General features: G+C 38.0%; 1 long non-coding RNA gene across 1 annotated transcript in view; it reads right to left on the bottom strand.

Annotated features, from left to right (window-relative positions):
- Window positions 1–273: 273 nt before the first annotated feature.
- The window catches only part of LOC308059533, a 42,587-nt gene continuing 20,003 nt past the window's right edge, over window positions 274–22,857 (bottom strand). The window contains exons 1-2 of the long non-coding RNA XR_013926284.1: window positions 9,608–22,857; window positions 274–9,568 (exon numbers count right to left, since the gene is read on the bottom strand). The exon at window positions 9,608–22,857 is cut by the window's right edge and continues 20,003 nt beyond it. This is a non-coding gene — a long non-coding RNA (uncharacterized lncRNA). The remainder of the gene's footprint in view (window positions 9,569–9,607) is intronic.

Raw genomic sequence — 22,857 nt, 5'->3', positions numbered from 1 at the left:
AGACTTGGGACACTTACTGCTACACAGGGTCAGTTCCTTCACTCGGACTTCCCAAACCATTACTCCTGCTAGTGAGTTTGTACTGGATTTAATATAAATGTGTATTTCAAGGCTTTTTTTATTTTTATCCATCTTTGAGCATGGGAAAATTCAACATAAAAGACTATAATTGACATCCCTCAAAAACAGTTCTGCAACTAAACACTGCACAACTAGTTCCTTTAAAAAGGTCATAACTAGTTCTTGAAAATTAAAATTAAATGTATAATTCTGTTTAAAGTGCTAAACACAGAAATAGTGCTTTTTACATTTTTAAACAAAATTCACCATACAAAAGCACTCCTGAACCACTAGTATATGTTTCTTCTCCCTATCTAAGTCAGATTTGGGATTGTGATTCCAAGTTTGAAGAGTTTCCTTCATTTCTATTTTCAACAGAGATACAAGAATCCTTATTTCAGTGTCTTAACTACTGGTGCAGATCTTCCCTTAGGGAACAGGGTGGGCAAGTTGGGCGCATGTCAGTCTCCCCGGTATGACTTTTATATGGGAAGGTGGAGGAAGAAGGAGAAGATCTGCTTTTAGAAAGGAACAGTTATGCCATAAGATCTTTATTCTTTAAGCCAAACTCAAGAATTGACAGAGTTCTGTTGAAAAGGAGAAATTTTTAGAGTTGATCATTGACATAGGCCAAAGTGAGCATCATCATAACCTTATATAACTTCAATTCTCAGCAATGCTAGCTTGTGATGACAAACTAAGTGTTTCACCTTCTTCTGTATCAATGCTGTCTAGGAGTCAAACCATTTCTCTTCCGTTTAGGCTGTTCAGAAGTCTAACCCATATGCCTGCTGTTTACAGCTGTAAAATGTGGAAAATGTGAGATAGCTAGCCAAAAATTGGAAACATCTTTTGCAATAATAGGTTGACACAATGTCAGTTTTTCTGAACACATCAGTGCCAGTCGAAATTAGTTTGCCTGGAAGTATATTGTCTGTAAAACGATAATAAATGGTGTCCCTAAATATCAGCAATGTTTTCATGCTTTAATACCATCAGTGGGTGCCCATCTGTATTACAGTGTTTTAACCCAAGTGATGAGTTGTTAAATGTTCAATAAAATCAGCAGTTTCATGAGATTTTAAGAACCAACCTAACAAACCATTAGACATTTGCCTTGATAAACTACTTAAAATCTCTTAAAATACTATGGAAAAAGCAACACAAGACAAACCTACCCTTTCCATGAAAAAACACACGACTGACCTAAAGTATTTCATTTATTCAGCTTATATTCACATACCTTTTAAAAGTAAAGTTGATATCTGAGCCGATCTCTTCTCCAAGACAGCTGTTTTTGCTACCTGCTGGCGAAGAGGTATGTCGGACTTAATTATTGAGCAAAGTTTATAAAACCTTGGCATGACTCAGTTCATTTTGTGTGCAGTCTATGCATTGCATAATCAAAGTGGGACCTTTGTGGCAGTGTCAAAGGGGAACCACCTGGCCAAGCCTGGGTGAACTCTGTTCAGTTGTCTCCATCTGAAGTCACAGAGCCAAATTCAGCTCTCACAGAAACAGGTACAGCTCCACTAAATCAGTAAGATAATGAAAGCTTTATAAATAGATCCATACAAAGAATAGCAACAAACCCTGGCAAAAATTTGCAATAGACCTAGGGTCCAGATATATGCAGGGCTGAGTTTGTCCGTGGCATTTTTCATGCCTCTGAACAGCAGTACTAAAGCAGAAATTCAGAGCATCTATGGATTCTGCTATTCCCAGCTAAAGAGAGAGGCAGGCATCTATAAAAAGGAACATAATTCATTATTAACTGATACTTCAGCCTTCTTTACCTGACGAGTAGAAGCATATCATCCACTCAACCCATTTCAAGCCTAAGGAACTCACTGGGTATAGGTTGTAATTTTATTTGCAGATAGGTAACAAGTATTCAAAATTCTGTCTATTAAGGTATATCCATCAGTCAGATGCTATATAGCTTAGTCACAGCTTCTGAATTGTAAGGTTTTCTGCAAAAAATTTTGAAAACTTGTAAGACCAAAAATTGGTTTGGGTTGTGTTTCTTTTGGAAACTGGAGGGAAAGGAAAATACTGACAATACATATTGCTCTAGCCCCAGTTTAATTCCCTAGGGGGAAAAGGAAAAAAAAAAAAAACAAACCACCCAAAAAAAAACCCAAACCAAACAAAGAAAGAGTCTGATTTCTTGGAAGCCTTCACCAGAAAAAGGAAATTCTATACAGAACAGTATATCCTGTACAGTGTATACACTCACATTCTCTTTCTCTGTCAGGAAATACTCTTTGAATCTCAAAAGCATCTTCTTCAGAATCACTCTCATCATGCTGGGACCTGTGTATTGATGGAAATTTGCATTTTCCTTGATATGCAGAGCTATGTATGAGAAAAGCTGACTTCCAGATTTATGAAATGACTCAGTGGCCCAGGATGCTTTTGCGTACTGTAACCGAATACAAGTTCCATATGGCAAATCTCACCTGTGCCACAGCAGAGCAAGTGCCTGGGGAGCCTTGCGGAAGGCTCCATATTTGAGTCATCAGTGATCTCCAACAGACCATTTCTGCACGTATGTTTTTAATATAATCTGTAATTTATGGTATCTTTGGGAAAGCTAAACTGCAGGTGAATCAAGGCCTGGAATGTGTTGATCCTGACTGGAGAGCGTTGCACACTGAGGCGTTTGTGCTCCAGAAGAGTTTGAACCTGTTCTTGCCCAGGCTCGTGCTGTGCTGCACAAACCCCTCAGCTGCAGGACAGTCCCAGCCACCTCACTGTCACAGTTACACCTGGCCCGCAGCTCCCCCGTGGCACTGCTGGCCACGACACCCCTTGCTTTTGTCTGAAAGTCCAGCAAACAGTTCTCATGCAAGCATCCTTTACAAATAGAGTTGTTTTCTTGAAAAAAAAAAAAAATCACTTAATAGCTTGAATGACCAAAAAGGAGGAGCTTCTGCCTACAGACAGATCTGAGCAGTGGGCTGTGAGATCAGTCCAGGGTCCATACAATGCTGTGTGGATGTGGGGTGCCAAAGTCTGAAGGGATGTAAGATTACTTGCTCTCTGTATTTCTCTTCTAATTCAGTCTTATTAAAACAACTGTTTTAATAAACCAGGGTTTTTTTCAGGCCTACCTTATTGAGATCAGAAAGGAACTGCACTGCCTGCCTCTCTCTCTCTTTCTTATGTCCCTGAACCCTCCTGTGCAGAACACTAAGTTCTCCTGCAACGTATTGATACTGCTTAGTTCTCTGTATGTACATGTTCTTAAGTTCTAGAAACAACTACAGAAAAATAGTAAAACAAGTATTTAATTCATATTTCTAGAATTTGCTTGAATTAATTTTCTAGAAGAATGAACTAGAACATCCAACCTAAATGATTCTGTGATTCTATCCTCTGACATCTATGTTGGCAGCACAATGTCAAAAGGGAGACCTTTATCAGCAAAGCTTCTGCAGGCTCAAAACAATGCACCATAATGGACAGAACAGAAAAAATTACTTCATTGGAAGTAAACCATTTCACATTAGAATATTACTGAAGTATTATTTCTGCTATAAAAAAAATATTTTCAAAACAACAGCAAGTAGTCCTATGTTGATCATCTCATCCAAAAGTTGTTGCAAACATGTTGATTATTCAGCTCAAAATTCCTCAACATCAAAAGAGAACAGTGTTAGGGGTTTCACTGCATTTTGTGTTCCTAAGCAGTGAAAAATGCTATATTAATACAGTTTAAAACATTATGGCTGTTTGGTCATTTAGGCTGGATGAGAGAGAATCATGTTGATAGCGCATGGAATTTGCAAATCATGTTACATTCCAAGAGTTCATACCACAACCTGTTATTGTACTTAAAAGCAAAACAGAAAGCTTTTTCTTCTGTTTCCCAGGTGTGAAAATATCAATGCTACTAATGCCCTTCTACTCTCATATCAGGAATAGATAAGGCAGAAAATTAGTCACCTTGTGCAGAAAACTGAATAAGTCCAAGGTATATGATTTTGCTGAGGTACAGTAGAACTTGCAGCTTTCAAGGTTTAGTTTAAGAACTGTTCCTTAAAGGAAATTGAGACAAATGGGCTGCTCTGCCAATACCATTAAGATAAAAGGAGGCTTGTATCAAACACGAATGTTCCACTTAAATCAGGCATCCAGTTAAAGCTGGTCATCTTAACCTACCCATCTAACAAAAAGGCCACCCTGATCCTTTTCGAAGTCTGGCTGGTTTGAGCTGTAGCAATTTTGGTACTACAAATGTTCTGAGCTGATTTGGGCCAGCTGCACTGTAATCCAGGCCAAGAGGCATTAACTATTTCACTGCTGATTCACCAACTTCTTACACTGTGCACAATTCATCTCAAGTATGCCACCCCTTGTGCCAAGATACAGACCTGAAGCGCTAATTTTCCAGTGGAAAATTGGCCTAATCAGCTATTACATAGAAACATCAGTAAAAGCCATCAAAAGTAAAAGCTAATAAGCAGAAGGAAAAAAGCAATCACATGCAATATTTTTCTCCTTAGAACAGAAAAAAATGTTTACAGCTTTTTCAGAGTGCTAAGTTCCATACTGAGACATATCAAGCCAAGCCTTTTATAAGCATTTTAATTTAGGACACACGAGTGATGATATACAGAGTCACAGTGAGTGGTAGCAATTCAGTTCAGTGGGGCATCTCATATGATTAAGAAATAATCAGCGGGCACAGCTCTGATCCTGTTTCATGTTCCTGCCAAAGGGATCAAGAGAGCAAGAGATCACTCTGCACAATGTACTTGTATAGCTAGGTACTGTTTGGAGATCAGCAGGACAGGTCACCTGCCGTGAGGATTATACTTCCCTATATGAGTGGGCAATAGCAGCAAGGCAGGGACAGAGAAAAGAAGAAAGCGAGAAAGTTTCCTCGAGGAACCAGCCAGCCTGTGAAGGGCAGGATGAGAAACAAGGCTGCTCATTTATTTGGATAACTTGTCATTAAAGTGATGCAGAGTTCAAGTTTTTAAGAGGCTCTGTATACATCAAATGCATCTTGAATGTGCAGTGTCAGCTCATGCCTTTCCACAATCCCACCCCACCAAGCCCCCTTGCGGCTGTCATCCTACAAAGGAAAAACTCCCCTAGGTATGATCCCCAAAATATATCTGAAATATGAAGAAAGAGACTGAAATACATACACTTTGCTGTATACTGAATCCCAAATATTTTTGCCTTCTGAAAAGATCTGTTTTTTTTCTAAGTGTTATCAGTGGAGAAGGAAACAGGTCATGTGAAGATTGCCTGAGGAATCTAAAACTTATAAGAAGAAGCTGGCAAAGGTGTCAACCAAGGGATTACAGTGGATTAACCTCACAAGATTTCATTCTTCTCAGGTATGTGTATTCGTAGTTAGGTATCACAGATTGTCTATTAATAGATGTACAGTAAAGCCAAAGAATACAGTAGCAGATTTTTCAAGATATGTGGTTATCCTTGGCCACCTATCTGATTGCAGAATCAATCCTCTTTTTGTATTAACCTTCCTTTCCTAGGAAGATAAGCTTCCCAATAGCTCTCCTTCCCACATTGTTAAAAAACACAGAAGAAACACACAGCAAGAAGTCTTTTAGCATAGCTATACACACACAGAGGCACACACACCATTTATACTGGATTTCCACAGCATACGTTGGATTCGGCTGCTATGGCTGGGATGATACACTACTGTAGCAATCATTGACTATATAACTTTATGGATCTTTAATTATTATCCCAGGCTTCTAAGAGATTGTCCAGCAGAGTACATTCACAGAATAATGATTTATTGTAAGTAGACCCAATTTAATAAGATGTTATGGAATTTGAAATTTCATTCCTTCTACTCTGTACAAACCAAAGGTTCTTAATTATTTTTTTTTTTCTGTAGTAGAAATCATTTGCTTGGTTATTTCTACAAATGAACCTTGGTTAAACTTGCAGGTCATGTACAATTAGTTTGTTGTACAGATTCAACATTGAAAACCAAACCTGCTTTGACAAGACACAACACAGGTGCCTGGAGACCTGAAATCCTCCCCAGAACCTGCAGATTGTTAGTATCACTACTGAACTTGGTGACCCTGACACACATCTTAACTGTAACTTCAAGCATTCAAATTCAAATATTTTATTGAGTGATGACAGAAAAGGAATGCCTTTATTCAAGAAAGTGTTTATGAAATATCTTCACAAAATTTTCAAAATACTGCCTTACGTTAGCCCATCCCATGAATGCTCTTGCAAATAAACTCATTCAATAGACTACTCGCTGATAAAAGCTGCATGAATACAAGAGAAGTAAATGTAATTAGAATTTGGAGCAACTGTTTATTATATCACCTTCAATCACTTTATAATACACATCCGGCTCTTGCTAATAAGCCCATGAAAACCAATCATGGTGAAGAGAAATGAAAACACTTTTCAATTTTATCACTTATAATTAAAACCCACATGAACATGAGGTCAGCAGTGACTGCAGAATAAGAAACCTGCAAAAATGCTTCTTGGCCTACGTGAAAAACAAGAGAGGTATATGCAGTGAGCCCTGTAATAGCAGAACATCCGCTGCCATTTTTCTGTAGAGTTTGTTCTCACAGTTACACCTCCCAATGAGGGCACCTCTTCTTTCCGTGCAAGTACTCTCTGACCCATGCTGCAGATAGTTCTGAGTGCAGCTGCAATGCCTGCTTTCTTGCGTGCATGTTGCTTTTTGTTATAGTGTATCTACAGAAGTTCCTTAAATTCTCAGCAGCACAATTGAACTTTTCCAGTTTACTGATACCATTGTTAAGTTTTACTAGCCAGCAGAATTGAAACCGAAGCCTTTTCTAACCACTGGCACAACATATAGACACATTTATTTTAAGATGCATATTTCATGTATTTAAAAGGAAAGCTGAAAAGATAAAAATATTCTGCCCCCCCTTCAAAGCAGATTGGTTGCTAAAAGAATTTCAAATCTTGTTAAGAGGAATTTATGCACAAAAAAAATACTCCTGTTATGTGCAGTTAAATTAATCACCTACATAAAGCTCAAGACCATCTGTTCAATATACAGGGAGTAAAAAAAATGAGATAGGATGAAATAGCACAAGACAATTATTGCTACACTACTTAAGTAAACTTAGTGTGGCCATTGCAACACAAAAATACGTGATTAGTACTACTTTGCAGAACATTTAGGAGAATATTCCCATACTTACAAGGAAGCCTCGCAGTGAACATGAACTTATAATTTCTAAAGCAATGGTAGGCCCTGTTGCAGCTGCAATCAAACTCTCTTTCTATTTGAAATGTTGACAAAACTTTGAGTCCTAAATTCAGCTCTGAAAGTGATCATCTAACCACTGAAGCTGTGCCTGCATTCTGGGACATGGGGGAGGTGGGTTTCACCAGAAACTTTCTTAACACCTGCATTTTCTTCCAGTTGGACCAATTCTTTGCAAGTAAGTACAAAAGCACAAAAAAACAGGCCAGGTAGATACAAAGTACAAAATGTAACTATGTGAGAGCCCTCAGTCCCACCTGAAGTGGTATATTACATGCATTTCACAGGGAGGTAACACTTGGATTTTATAGTTGCATCCATTTCTTGCAGGATCAGCAGCAAGCACAGACATATTGTTTAGGGATTTTTGTTTGTTTGTTTGAGGAACAGATCTATATGAAACATAAGGAAACTGGGCATCCAGACTTACCTTACTTTCTTCCAAAACACTTAATTCATACCCCGGATAAAATTTGTCACAATAAAGTAATTCATCCACCAAGATTATATTTAGAGAATTGTTACCTAATACACACTTTTTCAAAAATAACTGTATACAGCCAGACTGCTATTCCCATTACATAATTTGCTATTGTAAACCATATATTATCCTTTATTTTTAGTCTTCCAAAAAAGAAAGAGTGCTCTGCTGCACACAGCTGGCAAAACTTTTAGTCAATGTACATATTCATGTAATTGACAAAGTTGAATTGATACTGGAAACAGCTCACAGCTGGTAGTTTGCCTAATGATTTTATTATTGTTATTATTTTTTTAATATCACACAATGCCATCTCAGAGTATTTTCTTGGTACATGCATTTCTGTTGTTGATAAACTAATGACTGGTATTTTTTTTAAGTTATCCATGATAATTAATGACACTGATTTACGTGTCTACAGTACATTACACAGGCACATGTCAGTCTGTAATGCTGCTGAGCACTTAAAAGTGGTAATTCCCCCATCATTGGTATTGGATTTGCACACAACAGACATCAGCAGCAAAATTTTTTACCTAGATCAGTGACGGCAGGCAACATGACACACTTTCTACCAAAATATCCCCTGCACTTGATAGGGAATCAGCCAACCTGCTGCTCGTAGTGGGAAGACAGACATCACATGATTCATTTTAAGAACAAAACCAAACTGACAGAGGGTGCCCATCGCAGATGTATGATTTTGTGCTGTGTGGCTGTAGTACCTCTCACTTGGTACCAGGAACCCGAAGGTCAAACCACCTATATCATTGAGACATAGCGTGACTCCAGCTGACAAAGCATTCCAACTGAAAATCTTCCCTAATTTTGGTTTTGGTGTAATGCCACAAACACATTAAGCTTACTTTAATCTTTTCCCTTTTTATCCTTTACTGGCTTTTGTTTGTTTGTTTCAGGTCCTTCCTTACATCTGACCTTTATTTCTTTCTTTTTTTCTAAACAAGTGGAATAATCTTGGGACTTACCAAACCAGCCTGACAGACTCCTTTTCCTTAAGATAGTTCTTTCCTATCTTGCAGCATATTCATCCTAGTTTGGAGCAGACCAAATTCTTCATTCGTCCATCTTCTGTAAGATCTTAATACCTTTTACCTGAAAATATGAAAATAAGGTAGTCATCTTCAAGCTCGTATTTTAGAAATAGCAGTCAGAACTCATGGGATCTTTGTGATATTTCTCTCTCCTCAGGAACACCAGATTTCTTTTTTGCTTAAGAGGCAGCTTGGGAAGAACAGAGTGTACTGGGTAAAGCACCCCTGAAGTCTTGCCATTCTTCCACACATCTACTCTTTTTAGGAACGCATTTTCTCATCTGTGATATTAAGAACATTTTATTTGGTTTGCAAATGCTACTGTGAAAAATTGACTTTTAAAAAAGAAATGTGATTTTTAAAGAAATTTGAGGAAAATCAAACATTTTAAACATCGCATTTTAAGTAAGAATTTTCCAAAAGGTATTTGACATCTTACAAATAAAACAGTATCCCTAAAAGCATGGAAGTTAAATCTGTGGGTTAGTCACAAAAAGCTTACAAAAGTATGTTTTTACAGATTTATATTTGAGGCCAAATAAAACTTGACGGTTTTCTTTAAATTAAATTACTAAGTTAGAGATCGTAGTATAAATATTGCTTGATAAAAAATAGCTTTCTTGACCCCTACAATTGTTCAAAATTAGGGAAAAGAGGTCTTATTCTGCAGCTGAATGAAATAAATCTATGTGTTTTCCCCACCTGTATTGCTCCAATGTTATGTGGAGCAAAGCACTTGACTGGTTTTCTGTATCCCATGCTCATGGCCAACTAACTCTAAATGTATAGCTTAGCAATTGGTTTTATTACTAAAAGAGGTATGGAAGTACAAACTGATACAATATGAAAGCACAGCTATGCATTCTTTATGTGCTGCTTCCTAGGGAGATAAAGGACTTTGTGCATGGGGTCACCACGGAGGTGTTTGTGAGCTACTTGTGCAAAATAGCCTTCAAGACGCTTGGGGCAGATACAAAGGGATCTGGGGACAGAGGGGCAGGTGCCCCAAAGACAGACAGATTTTCTTACCCCCATGGTCAGACACCCCCACGGCTGACAAAAGCCAGGGCAAAGCCTTGTTTGTGGTCTGCTAAGGTGACTCGTTGGTGTGTGCTAGGGCTGCCATGAAAGAGCAGCCTCTGGGCTGAGCAGGTCACAGTGCAATGAGCCACGTGGACACGGCTCCATGGAGAGCTCTTCTGCCTGTCTGGCTTTTGCTTGACTTGCTCTCATGTTATGCAGGTCAGTTCTAAAGCTTTCTCCTACTACATGTGCTATTTTTTTTTTTTTTTTTTTTTTTTTTTTGTAATAAGATGCAAAGGAAAAAGACATACTTGGGAAGAAAAGGGTAGCAAAAAAATCCCTACTAAATCAACACTGGTTTAAAATCAAGGATGAGAAACAAATTACTGACACAGAATCATATAACAGGATTCGTCACAATCTCTTCCTAAGTGAACACCTGCACAAACTACTTGCTTAAAGCAAAATCAATTGAGTTGTGCTTATCTCTCAACATAATTATCAATTAATGAGTTCTATGTATTTATAAGCTTCATTATTAGTATGATATTCTTCATTGTATTAACTTCTTTCCTAATAATTAAATGTTTGTTTATGTCCCCAAGGCTATTAAAAAGATATCCACAAAAGTAATTATGAGGACATTCACAGTCCCTTTTACCTCAGAAAAGATAAGAGATTGTCATGAAAGTGTCTCTAAGTTCACCGTTTCATTGCTCACAGATTTTCAATTAAAAAAAAGAAAATGATTACAGCTAAATGAGAATTCCAGTTCCAGAAGTTTTAAGATTTTTAGAAATGTAAAACGGGAGAGAATAAGGTTCCTAAGGTGACATGAAATACTGAAAGAGAGAAGAGCAGATACTTTTTTAAGCCAGCTGTCATGATGACAGGAAGCTAAAATCTATGGTAAAATGTTGTAATGGGACAGCTCTCCAGGTTGTGAACAATAAATGAGTCTTACAGGGAGCTCCTCTAAGCAAGGTCTATATAATTTCCTGATGCAGATGGATAGCATTAATGATGTACTAGAAAGCCTGCCTCTCAAAATTTCAAGATGTCCAATTTCAGCTTTGTGATATAAAATGGGACTCTTAATTTTTTTGGTTTTGGCGTAACGTTATGTGGCAGGCATAGCATTTGCTTGCTGTCAGCCCCTTAATAGTTTTCAAGACACTGCTGGAAGGGAGGATGCAGGAAGGGAGACTGCCCAAAGGTACTGTCATGTCTGGGCTGGGCTTTTTCTCTTCCCTTTGTGTGTGTTTAATACATTCCTGGCTCTTCGTTCGCTGCAGCAGAAAGATTCGTTGCCATTAGCCAATATTAGTGGTTTTGCCACCGATCTGCTGCGCAGAGCTGCAGAGCATGGGAGGAGGAGGTGTCTGCTCCCAGTGCTTGCTGTTCTTAAAAGAACCTGGGAGAGGTCACTTGCTTACTCCTCTCCCAGGCCAGGCCTTTTGCTATTTAGCTACAGCAAAGACAATACAATAGCTGACAGGTCGAAGATATCATTTGGGAATGGGATTTGGACTTGCTTCTCTACAAAGACTGATGAATATGGGGAGCGAAGGAGGAAACTAATACATTTTCAACAATTCTTCCAGTTCTAAATCACTTCTCTGAAACCTGGAAATAGTAATGTGTTATTCTGGCACTGGAAGACTCCTTTTATTATAAATTGAGTGGAAGGTGGACAAACAGCTCTGGAAGTATAACGACTTAACTGATCCTTGCTGTCTTACAAATCCCAAGGGATCTGTGGTACCAGAAGTAGATTCTGCTGGCTTCCATTAGAAGACAAATCCTTTTTGTCTTAGAAAATACCTATGCAGCATGTTAGCAAGAGGACTGCTCACAAGATGCAGTGACAAGTGAGTGGTTCCAGTCAGTTCTACCTTCATGCTGGTCATTTGGGGACATATTTTGTTCTCAGTCTTATCAGTTAAACCGTATCCTATCTTCTTGAAATTAGCACTGAAATGGACCCCCAACAATACATACTGGTTTTTGAAATATATCACTTTCAGTTTTGTTCCCCAAATCAATTTAGTCAACATATATTTTCATTATACATTCTTATATTCTGGTGTCTTTTCCATAATCAACTTACTTCAGACTTGTGCTACAGTACATAATGTGTTGTATAAAATACAACTTCATATCAGAATTGGGAAATAGATACAAATTTTAACAATCTAACTATCAGAATGTTCCATCAAAAATAACCATACAAATGACAGCAAGAAAATTACATGAGCCTATATATAAATGAAGAGAAATAATCATAGTAAGAGAGGTAAGGGAAGATCTCAATTAGTACAAGCTTTCCAGCTTAAAGAGAATGCTGTTGTCATCGACTGTTGACCTTTTAGTCCCTGTGACATGGTGAGATGTCACAAGGTCAGAAGATCAAATGCTTTAAATAACTGGTCTTCTCTGTATTCATGGATACTTAGAAAATAAAAATCAGGGTTTATATTCAAGAATATCTCTATTTATGCAAGTATTACTAAAATAAGAAGACGAGAAGTCACATAGGACAAAAAAAGCCATTACCAGAACTGATTATATTTCTTAATGTAAGTCAATTAGTGAACCAGTTATCTAGAGTTTAGATAAAGAACCAAACTGAAATGCTTTGATTATAATCACATGGCCTGACTCAAGCATCCACACATGGCAGCCATACACAAGAGAGGTAGACCCATTCTCCCTGTTTATATCCTGTGTACCTGAAGGTCAAACTTACAACATGGAAAAATCCTGTAGGATCTCCTTCACCTTATTACTTCTTCCTATCAAATATTCTTATCAAAATACCTCTCTGAATGATTATTCTTTGACCATTTCTGCTTTCATCCACTTAGAAATAACCCCATAAATAACATACAAAACATCCTCCCCCCCTCAAAAAAAAACCACAAAAAAACCAAAAAAAAACCAAAACCAACAAATGCATGTTTTCCCTAAGCAAATACATTCCCTGACTAAAAGCAGAGCAACTCCATCTGCTCCATCTATGTGTAGCTACAGCATTCAGATAAAGTGCACGTGAGAAACCTGTCAACACTCCGGAAGAACGGGAGGCATATGGTATTGTCACAGAATTTCACTAAATTTCATAACTAGGCATACACAACTGAGCCTAATGCTGATAATAAAGACAACATTATACTTTTACTGGGTAGCCTTTTTCAGCGTAGAAGCACCCACAACAGGAAGCACAGCTGAACAACAGGAAATAAATTAGGATCAGTAAGTTTTGAAGATGCCATCTCTCATCTGAAATATCAGATGGCCCCCAGAACCAGAACATCAGACTTTGGCAATGCTGTATGCACTCCCCATTAAGCTGCTTCTGCAGCCAGCAGCACCAAGCTATGTAAACCAGAGTCTACTCTTCTATTTCAGCAATTCTATGTTAACAAATGTGTCCTTATAAACTCAGGAGGGAAGATGGACAGCTACTCAAGGTCAACCAATCCAGGAAGGCAGCAGGGCAAGGACAGTGGAAGAAAACAGTTGAAGTGATATATACTGGTGATAAGGTAACTAAACAAAAAGGTGAAATAAAGCAGTAAGAATTTCCACACAGATTTACCTTGTTTCTCTTGGATTTAAAATACCTTTTAAAGAAGATTATCACGAGGTTAGCACATTCTTTAAAGCTTCATTTCTTGTGAAGGAAAGGCCTATGAAGGGTCAAATGGTTGTTTACTTGGCAGTCCTTAAGCCAAGTACTTTTTCACACTTAATGGTGTAGAAAAAAATATAGCTTGTCCCACATACAAAACACTTTATCTGTTTGAAAGGGAGTGAGGAGGAGGGAAATGCTATCACTTCACCTTTTATCACCCTGGGGAGCATGAACAAAACATGTAATCAATGAGACGTTTGCCCTGCTGTTGTCTATTCTACTTTACACATACAAGGTTTTTACTGAAAATATATGAGGGAAACAAAGGAGTTGGATGCAACAGAAACCACTGCTTGGGACATGACAACAGAAATGCCTGATTCTTGAGCACATGATGTAAAATTCTTTACTGGATGAATGTTTCCATAAACACTGGTCTGCTCTGCATTTTTCTTATGAACCTTTATGATGATTAATATTTCAACTGATATAAACTTCTTGTTCTTAAGTAAACCTTATGAAAATTAGGCTTACAATATCAGGTATTCTGATTTTCATTAGTTCTCAGTGCCTAAAGCTTCACTTACTTGCAAAAATATTTACAGAGCATTGTACTTTCCCAGTATCATCACAATATGGTTTAATGATGAACATCCTTCATTCTGTAATTCTTTTGATCACAGATATTTTAAAATAGAGTAACAGTCATATTAAACTACAATAACCTCCATTTCAGCAAGAAGGAAACCATGCTGTACATCACCAGCCTTCAAGGACAAATCTTCAAGGCTTCTATCTGTCCTGCTTTGAGCTCTCACCTTATCATTCATAATGAACTTTTCTGCCAAGAGGCACAACTGTCAACAGGTGACAAATCATTGAATCAAGTGGCAATTTTTCACTTTTGTTGCTCCATTTTCCTTTCTGGCATCCTCTTATAGGATATGTATTTGCTATGGATATGAACACATTATGCATTACCAGCCTTTCATTTCTCTGGATTCACTTTCTGAATTACACAATGAACTTTAGATTTTTGCTACTGCTTAACTGCATTTTAACCAGAGACCCAGATAAATAGTTTCTTTCAGATCAGACAAAAACATGGGCATATCTTGTGCAGGCAGACAATTAGCTAAATCAAGAGCTCAAAAAACTTGCATATATTGAAGGGCACAGGGTTGCTTTTGTCAGAAGATAGAATCTTGGAGAAGGCTATGAGGTGGTGAAGGAAAAGGGTAATGTTGGCATTTCTTACCAAAAGGCCACTGAGGCTGGCTTCCAGGATGATCACAGATAGTATTCCAGAAGGAGGAAACTCATCATGTTTCTTTAAACTTTTTTTCTTTTTTTTTTTTTTTTTTTTTTTTTTAAACAATCTTACCAGGACTTCAACACCATTGCCTAGCATAAAGGTGCAATTCTGGAGAATTAAATTGCTTTGACTGTCTGGGAAGCCTTAGCCTACTGCTGCAACTGAGGGAAAGAAGACCTATACAGGATGGCTGATGATAGTTGCTCAAGATCAGTAAGGCAGCTGAAAATAATTTAAAAGGCAATGGCACTCAGATCATATACCCAGAAAGTTGTTGACACAAAAAGATGGCTGCATATTTGCTTGGCTGTGACAGCACTTGGTTGCTAATGCTTCTGTTTAGTTTTTCTTGACCATACAAAGTGTGGTCACTTTGTGGATACTTGCTTACACTCCAGTATTCATCAAACATGTTCCGTGGACAATGAGAGTAGTTAGGGTTTTTTTACTATGAATTTTGTGTACCTGTTTCTTGCTTTCCACTCAATTTTTCCCTTAGTTCCTTCCCAGGACCCTTGTAACACAGCACTCTCTGGTCCCTTTGAATTCCTGTATCTCAGTGTGCCCCATATTGTATTGAGAAGTTCCCCACAAGTATTGAACTGTACAAATATTAAGTGGCCTCTACCCAGCCATGAACATCTATGAAATTTCATACCCTCTAAATCTCTGCTTTCTATTGAAGTGGAAGCCAACAGGTTCAGCATGTATTGGGAACATAAAAGGCCTAGCAGACAGATGGACAAAGAAAGACAGCATATTCACACACAACTAATCTTAGAAACCAAGTTAAAAATATGTCTCCTAGAGCTAGAATGACATTTCTGTTTCGTAGCAAATGAAAATGCTGTAATAATTCAGTCAATTTTTCTAATCACTTCATCCCACTTGCTTTATTTTTCCTTAATAATTTGCATGTTTACCTAGTACAGACAGAAAGTCTTCCAAATTCTTAGTTACTTTATTCTCAGATACCTGCTTTCTCACCACATGCATTTACTTTTGCTGTTACAGTGACCTGTAGACTGGCTACACTTAGAAGGATTGTTAAAGACCACATTTTACCTAACTATTCCATAGGTATGAGAGAGTTCAGGGGAGTAACCATAGCTCAAGAGGATGCTCTTCCTTTTCACCCAAGTGAGGCAGTGGCTGGGACACAGCTGTTCTTTCCAGCACTTCAGAAATTCAAGGGCAGCCTCAGATGTCTGTCCAAAACCAACGGAGATGGCATGGTAGTGCCGCATAGACCGACAGTTGCACATTTAGCAATTCAGTCGATCATTCCTCTGCCTGTATGCAGCTAAGGTTTGGGAAAACAGTAAACAGATATCTAAAATGCACATATTTTCCCCAGAAAAGAAGAAAGGTACACAAGTACTTTTTGAGTACGTACCCTATTATGCCTTCCCTTTCCACTAAATCCTCATTATCAAAACACAGCAACCTACCTGCTCTGTCCATTTCTCTCGCAACTTCTGCAACTTCCTGGTCAAACTACCAATATAACTTGAGAAACCAAAACAAAAGGCAGCTGACATCATCATAATATGAATAAAGACTACACCCAAAACTACTTGTCTGCATGGACAGTAGCACTTGTACAGACTATGCTAGACTATCATGGACAAACAAGCAAGAAGTGCTAGTTGTGCTTAATTTTTATGTCTTGACACCAACACTGTTTTGAAGTGGGACTGGGTTTTGTTGTGAAGATAAATAAATCAAGATATATAGGTAAGCAATGCTATAGCATCCTTCAGATGTACCGGGCCATTATGCTTGCTGAGAACACAAACAAGCCGACTGTTTTGGTGGAATGAAATACTACATTTTCCACACTGAAGGACTTGCTGCTACCTTACAATGTAGAGTGAGAGAGGGATGGAGGAGAGAATTAGAAGAGAATTCCACATAAAATTTACTAACATATTCCCAGTGCATTTGCAGCCATTAAAGCAATCCTTCCTCCACAGGTGCCCATGAGATTAATGCTTCCACTGGGATTGTCAATTGTGAATCTCTGCAGCTTCACAGGACTATTATGCTTCAACTGTTTGCCTTGTCGTCTGTTATACACATAAATGTAACTCATTACAGCTAAAGAGGTCACATTGAAGCAGCCAAAGGAGCGAAATATTGCAGAATACTAGTCAGATAAAATTAGCTGTTACTCCATGCTATGCAAGGGTTCATAATTTACAATTAGTTGTTCAGAATCATGAATTTCTGAAGATCATCTACACCTAGGAAATACCAGCTGTCCAGCCACGGCCCTTTTCACCTCAGCACTGAAATAGGAAAGGAGAGTAAGGACTTTCTCAAAGCCAGCTAACATCTGTGAGGGCCGTGGTGGCTAGCCTGAATGACAGTACTGGCACAAATACTCCATGGGACCTCAGTTGTTTCTCCATGTCTCCTAAATCATGTCAGCCTTCATTACTAAATGACACCAAACTGTGATCTTTTTGCCTAAGTAAACAACACAGTGTTTGTAACAGTATCTCTGTAATAATTCTGGATCCAGAGGTTTCTGGCACAGCGTCTAATGCTATGGTAAACAGAGAAAACCATACTGTGAGTGCCTGTGCAAGGGAGGGGCTGGCTTACACACTCATTTCTTGCTGTCCTGGTTTTGGCTGTCATAGTTAATTTTGTTCTTATAGCTGCTGCAGTGCCATGTTTTGGATTTAGTATGAGAACAATGTTGATAACACGCTGATGGTTTAGTTGTTGCTAAGTGGGGCTTATTCTAAATCCAGGACTTTTCAGGTTCCCAGGCTCGGCCAGCGAGCAGGGGCACAAGAAGCTGGGAGGGAGCAGAGCCAGGACAGCCGAACCAAACTGGCCAAGGGGATGTTCCATAGCATAGAACATCATGCTCAGTGTATAAACTGGTCCAGGGTGGGGAGTGTGTGTGTGTGAGGTGGGGGTTGGGGGCTGGCCGGGGGCCACCAATCTCTGCTCGGGGACTGGCTGGTCACCAGGCAGTGGTTTGTGAGTGATTGTGATGTGCTTCACATGTTTTTTTTCCCTTGGGTTTTATTCCTCTCTCTCCCTCTCCTCTTCATTACAATTACTATTGTTATTGTTACTCTTCTTACCTCACAGGTTTTACCTTTTCCCCCACAAGTATGTACTGCAATGGCCACACTAAGCATACCTAGGTACTCTCCACAACGATTGTCTTCTGCTGTCTCATCTCACCTTTTTTCCCTATTGAACAGATGGCCTTGAGCATTGCAGGGGGGCAGGGGCGTGAGCAAGCGCCTGTGTAGTACTCGGTTGCTGGCTGGGGTTACACCATGACACTTGCCTGTTTCTGTTACACCTGCAGAGTCTTCCATACAGATAAACACTATTGCTCAAATAAATATATACCAAATTATTTCAAAAGCTTTGGAAACATCTTTTCAAAATTATTATTTCAAAACAGACTTCCCCATTGATCAAATAAGGTATTAAAAGACATATTCTTACTCACCAGTAAGCCCTTCAAAATGGGGTAATGTACAAACTGAGATTTAAGGGAGATATTCCTCTAGCCAGTAAAAAATTATATTCAGGACTAATAAAGCAAAGGAAATTACTCATTTCTCCCAAGTTCAACTCAAAACCTGCATTTTCCAGTCAAGACAAAGAGTGCACATGAATCACAAATGTGATTCTGTACACAGAAGTCAGAGTTTTCTCTGCATGCTGTTGCTGGATGGAAAGCATATTTTTTGAAAGAAAAAAAAAGATGTAAGAAAAAAATGAATGTATAAAGCATGCAGGACTTATTTATTGAAAGATCATAATCCGTCATAGTATGTAGTATTCATTTAGAAACTGCCTTGGCCTTGCTAAGTTATATATAAGGCTAACAAAGGTAAGTATGTGAAAAATACAAGTGATTTTTATACTTAGAGGCTGAGAAAAAAAAAAACCTTTTTCACACTGCAGAAAGCCAAACGCACCATCAATATGGACAGAGCAGTTACAAAGGATATTAGGTATTATCACATATAAAAGACCAATCCAGACTTTACAAAAACAGGTGAATAAATGCGTTTCTTCCCTTAGCCTGACAGAGTCAGAGCCAGTCACCTTTTAGGGTACGTTGTAAAACTTTATGAATACATTTTTTCCCCATCTCTCTCTCTCATATACATGAAAACACACACTTACGCACACACACAGAAAGATGAGCCTGCTTGAGTAGCAGTCAGGAGATGTTATCTGGGGACATAACTAGTGACCTATCTATGATCAGTTGTAGACATTAACCTAAAGTAATTGACAGGCATATGGTTTAAAACAAATATATTTTTAATAGTCACAGAATACTGTTAATAGATCAGTATCACATTGTAATACTGATGTAAATATATTACATCGTGATTGCTGATATAATACTGATGTAAATAATACTTTAGACAGGAATTTATTTTTCTGAGTTCCAGATTGAGTTGTGGTCATACAGAGTCTTTTTTGTTTGTTTGTCTTGTTTTTTAATTATCAGTCTTGTCCAAGAAGTGACATAAGAAACACACCTTAAAATAAATTAAATATATTAGTGCTTACTTGGCGGGAGTAGCTGGTTACCAGATAGAAAGTCTTTCCCGTTTTGGTCACTGGTAGGATTTAAGTTCAGTCAAAAGTGAAACAAGCCACTGCCACCCACCAGATCTTCAGTGCTCTATGTGAAGCAAGGTAGTGCTTCCATTCTGTTCATGATAGCCAGACACTGATGTTCAAGGGAAAACAACAAACAAACAATAGCTGATGAAGATATCATTATAGCCAGTTTTAAGAGAAACTAGAGAAAATCATGACACTGCACATCAGATTTGTACCATGTTTCTGCCTTTCCCTCTACTTCCTCAGCTCCACAGATGCAGAAGCTGCACACGGGTGCATCTTAATTCACATGTGTACAGGTAGGGGTTTTGCTGAGTTTAAAAAAGAGATAGAAGAAGAGTGCTTCAAAGGACTTAAATGTAAAGGTGACACACTGATCATTTATTGGTAGAACCTAGTATTTTCAGAAAAGTCATCAGACCTGGGGAGAGGATGTTGCTGATATTCTGCTTTAAAAAAGGAGGTTTTCCATCAGTGATCCAGTCAGGGCAGGGGTGGTGAGGGTACAGCAGAGACCACACACAGGTTTGTTTTTCAGGGTAAATGGGGAGGTGGAGGTAGAATAGAAAGACCTCCTCACTCTAGTACCAAGTGCAAGAAGGACTTTCTCTGCTTTGCCCCCATACCATCATCCCTTCAAAGAGTATGTACTCAGACCTCCAGGCAGAGTTTTGACACTCTTAGCAGCACAAGATCTAGCAGGAGGTGCTGGGTGCTGAGTGCCCTTTGGGATAGACTGGATCCCATCCCCGTGGCATACAGCATGAGAAATGCAGCACAGACCTGGCTGGTTCAAAACTATTCACACTTGCAGTCCCTGAGAAAAATAAGAGGTGCTACTACAGATCAGCAAAAGCTTCTAGAATCTAATCAACCTTTTCTTAGCTCCACTTGTGTATTTTATAAATATTGCAAAGTCAGTCTCAGTTTGTGCAAATAGCCCAAGAGTTTCTCATAGATTATTTTCATTGCATTGCCTTTTAAGAGTGTTTGTTTTTAAGGAATTTATATCATCTCCGGAAGAAAACATTAAGGAACCTACAACGCAGTTAAACATTACTTCTCACCCACAACACAAAACACATGGATCACAAGTTGTTTGATTTCACAGACCTCTAAATAAGAGTCTTCTATGCACTCATTTAAAACAAAAAGGCGACAATCACTAATCCACCCAGTAGCACCCTATATTGAGTAAGAGATCTGCATCATTTGGTTGCTTATGCTCCGTCTGCTACTATTCAATTTCTGCTGCTACTCAGAAATTCAAACACCTGGAAAGCTTTGTGCACAAAATGTTTGGCATCAATCATTTTCTCCTCATGCCCCACATTTTAGAGAATACTTCCATGACAGAATTGATGTTCCCCCCAGACCCCCAAACTGCACCATATAGTACAATTCCTACCTGTCCAAACACTGAAATATCTTGACTTCAAATTCTGCTTTTCAATATGGAGGAATTGCCTGAAGAAGTAAGGAATGGGGTTCTAAAAATTCTTTTCCGTTTGGAGAAAATGAAATACACATTTCAAGATATAAAAAGCATATTTTTAGTCTGTTCAAATGTATTTCAATTATATTAAAAAGCTTAGCATACTACTTTGTTATGTATACCCCAATGTAATTTTATAATATATTATTTATGTAAAAGAGATTAAATTATTCTGCTGGATGTCTGAAATGTTTAAGAGCAGAATAAGATTTATCATTGCATCCAATCACATATCTTTTATTTTTTATGGCACCTGTCAGGGACAGGAATGGTTTTGAAGCAGTTGTTTTGGAAAAGTATCTTCCAAAATTTTTAAGAGATTCAGCTGTGATTCCATTTCATAGTAATAGAGGGTCGATGTGAAATATTTTTGAAGTTTCTCAACAGGAAGAGAGAAGTGCTGCTGCATTTGTTTGGACATGCCAGTAAAGTGTTACACCAAGGAAAGAGAATTCTGACTGAGCAGTTTTGAACAACTTATTAAACTATTTCCTGCAGAATCAAAAATAGTGTTTATAATTTTAAAGCCAAGCAACTCAACTTTTGATAACATACAAGCTTATATCAATTAAGGTTGATTAAATTCATGGATCAAGGGTATTGAAATGTACAGTTAATCATTAGTATTTTTAGATTTCAATGCTTTGCTTGCAAAGATCAGGACTGATAATTGAACAAAAATTAGGACACCAATAAGGACATTTTATCTCTTGTTTTGTCAGTGGCAAATATCAGCTCAACTTTTTTGCCTTTTTATCAGCATGTAGACTCTAGCCTCAGCTAGCAGGTGCTTTACAGTTCACTCTTTTGTAAATTTACAAATGCAATTTTGCAGAAGTAATTTATGTTAAATTTATTGATTCTAACATTAGCATTTTTCAGAGTCTCCAGACAATGTGGAAAATGTTAAAAAAAAAAAAAAAGACTATATTAGAACTCTGGAGCTCTAAATGTAATTGCAGAACAAAAATATTTCAAGAGCTCCAGAAACTTTTGTTGCTGGTAGGGGACTAAATTATGCTTCTGGCTATGCTGCTGTAAACTTAAGGAAACACTAGATTAGATATAGTTTAAGAAGGTGTCTGTGCCTGTGACAGTAAAGCTTAGCACCCCAACACGGAAAGAGATTAAATAATATTCTTTTTGCTTTTTTAAAAAAAAATATCTTGAGTTCTCCAGTCTCTCATACAGGAAAAATATACTCACAAAACGTAGATGGAAACATTTCATAGATGGCCACTACTGTGAAAAGTAATTTTACCTTGATATTAAGAATTACATTTTTGACATTTTATTTTCCAATAAACTATTTTACAGATCATCATGAAATTATCCAATTTACGGACATGTCTTTGACAATTCTATCTTATTTTGCTAAATGGCATCAAATGTTTTAAAATGCAGAAATCTTGTAATCAAAGACTTTCCACACAAGTAGTCAAATTTAACTATGATACTAACTTCTGATTACTGAAATGGATCTCTATCTTAGCCTTAGAAAGTATATTGGCTTCTTATAATACCTTTCTTTCTATTACAAAATATGTCTTTTAAAAGTGAGTCCAATGTCCTGAACCAAGTATACGAATATTTTAAGGCTCTGGAGAGCCACAGCTGATCTGTGAGCAAACTTACCAGGAGGTGTAATTCAGATAGGGACCATGGTTTGGTTCCCATCTAACACGCTTCCCAAGGCAGTCAGCCCTGAGGGGGTGAAAAACAGGAATAAGCTCTTCTAGATGAAGCTGCAGAGCAACTAACAGCAGAAGTATGGTCTCAGTGCAGTAAATCTCTTTTCCACACCTCCTTCCCTCTCTAAGGAAAAAACTCTCTTAGATCAAAGGTGAATGGAGGACAGGAAAAATAACAATTAATTGCATCTTAACCATTTTATTTTG

The sequence above is a fragment of the Falco punctatus genome (genome assembly GCF_963210335.1).
Source record: "Falco punctatus genome assembly, chromosome: 2".
In the NCBI taxonomy this organism is placed as follows: Eukaryota; Metazoa; Chordata; class Aves; order Falconiformes; family Falconidae; genus Falco; species Falco punctatus.
This window is presented reverse-complemented; position numbering and strand designations above follow the sequence as displayed.